Raw genomic sequence first — 2,334 nt, 5'->3', positions numbered from 1 at the left:
TCTACTTTGGGGAGTCCCTGACACGGACCTAAAATCTGAAGGGAACATGAACTATCCCACAGTACCTAGAAGGCTAGGAGCACATGTGACCTTCCAGGCCCACCCCAGTGAAGCCCCCAGGGTGAAGGTGCATCAGCCCAAAGGCTGCAGGATGGAGTGCAGACTTTGGAAGTGGGTAGAGCCACACCTCTGCGCACCGCCAGTTCATTTGTGTCCAGCTGCACTGACGGCACAAAAGTGAATTTCCAGGACTCTGGTTTGGTGACAGGAAGAAGGACACACTTTGTTCTTGAACTGGTGGTTAACATAGTTGCCTCTAGAGCATCGCTTTTCCTCAAGGACATGCTTTTCATCATGCACCTTTAGAGAAGCTAATTAATTTTCATTGTGGAGAGTGGACTTGAGAGGAAAACAGCCTTCCATTGCGGAAAGAACGATTCGAGTGATGCCAAGGGAAATGTGTTTGCTGTTTCAAATTAAACTGGGAATAGGTGAATTGGAAACTCTGCCCCGGGCCTGATATCTCCAGGCTTTGCCAGCTTCTTGGAGGGAGGTTAGGAAACATCTTTCCAGGAGATCTTGAGCAACAAAATAAAAACTCGTGCAGAGTCCTCCCTGCTGCCCTTTCCCTGCGTCACTGGAGCTGGCCTCCTGCCTCAAACCTGATCCCTGCGCAGTGTGTGTGTGAGTGTGCGTGTCAGAGACAGGCAGAGATTGAGAGAGGGAAGGAAGTCAGCAAGTGACAGCAGAGGTTCAGGGCATGTGGTGGCACAAGGAATTCATGGTCTTCTCCAGGCCTCTGGTGCCCATGTATACCCCCACCCCAGGTAACATCTGGATGGGCCCAGTAGTCACACAGGGAGATGTGCTAACCATGGGCCAAGACCTGGGCGTCAAACACTGAGGGTGAAGAGGAGGGCCAGGAAAGGTTACACCAGCAGAAATAATCAGTGGTCAGGGCTTCTGATTCTGGAGAGAGTTTCCAGGAATCTCGGGTAGAGTGGATGCATTTAAGAGAAAACCCATGTCCAGCCCCAGAGGCAACCAATCCAGGAAGGCCAAGAGTCAAGCCGAGGCTGGGCAGACACTAAGAGAAGGACATATGCTACTCTGTGGCAGTCTGCAGGGGTGTGTACATCAAGAGGGAAGCAGAGTTCATGGCAAACTTGCCTTCTCACCCGTGGCCACTACCCCTGAGGCTTGAGCTAGAGGTGAATAAGTCTCAACAACAGTGTAGGGGCTCCAAGGACAAACACAAAAATAGTAGAAGCCACTTGGCGTCTGCTCCTCTTCATGGGAAACTGTATCTCTGAGACAGGGTAGGTGAGGACTAAGAGGATGACAAGAAGGAGGAGGGGGCTGAACTTCACCCACTGAAATTCAGGACACCAACTATTAATAAAAACTCTCCTTCAAGCCCCTTTGAGAACCAAAGCTCTCAGATGTCTGAAGTCTGTGATCTTTCGAGCCTCTGGAAGACTCTAGGCAGACAGGCAAGGCGGCCTTCCATGCAGTATTACCACAGACCCCGGAGCATCAGCTTGGTGTCTATCAGACCTGGACTACCGGAGAGGCCACTGCAGGGCGTCTGCTTGGCCATGCTCAGCCCCTGGACCTCCCATGCCGTGGGCCACCAATGGAAGTCTCCTCTCTCTCCCTACCAGTGAGTCTTCCCTGAGTCTGAGAGTCATACACATCACCTCAGTCACCACTGACTGAGCCCCTACTGTGTGCCAGGCCCTATGCAAGTTGCTGGGGATACAAAGAATCTGTGGGGAGACAGACATGTCCCACAGCTTTGTAGTCACTACCATCATGGAGGCATGAACAAGCGGTCCCGAAGCACAGCAGAACTCCTGGAAGAGGCAACTCTTGAACCGGGTCTCCAGTAATAGTAGAAGACTGGCGAGGCACACAGTGGGTAAGGGACATGCCAGGGAGAGGGAACAATACCTGCCGACACAGAGGCGAGAAAGAGCAGGGTGCGTGTGGGAAGCATACATGATGTCTGTGACCCCACCGCAGGGGTGCAGGGGTGGTAGCTGCAAAGAGGCCAGAGAAGGAGGAAGGCAGGACCTGCTCCATCTGGGTTAAGGGGCTAAAGCGTCGGGACGCGACCCAGGCCTGTCAAGGAGGTAGGAAAGTTGCTATACCGGAGAGTGGTCCAAACGGAGTTGCACTTGAGAAAGGCCACTGAGATCCAGAGTTGAGGATGGGTTGGAGTGGAGCAAGGCACAGGAGACAAGGGCAGGGGGGAGGCAGGTGGAGGGCAGGGGGGAGGCAGGTGGAGGGCAGAGGGGAGGCAGGTGGAGGGCAGGTGGAGGGCAGGTGGAG

Source organism: Macaca mulatta, chromosome 11 (genome assembly GCF_049350105.2).
Source record: "Macaca mulatta isolate MMU2019108-1 chromosome 11, T2T-MMU8v2.0, whole genome shotgun sequence".
Taxonomy (NCBI): domain Eukaryota; kingdom Metazoa; phylum Chordata; class Mammalia; order Primates; family Cercopithecidae; genus Macaca; species Macaca mulatta.
This window is presented reverse-complemented; position numbering follows the sequence as displayed.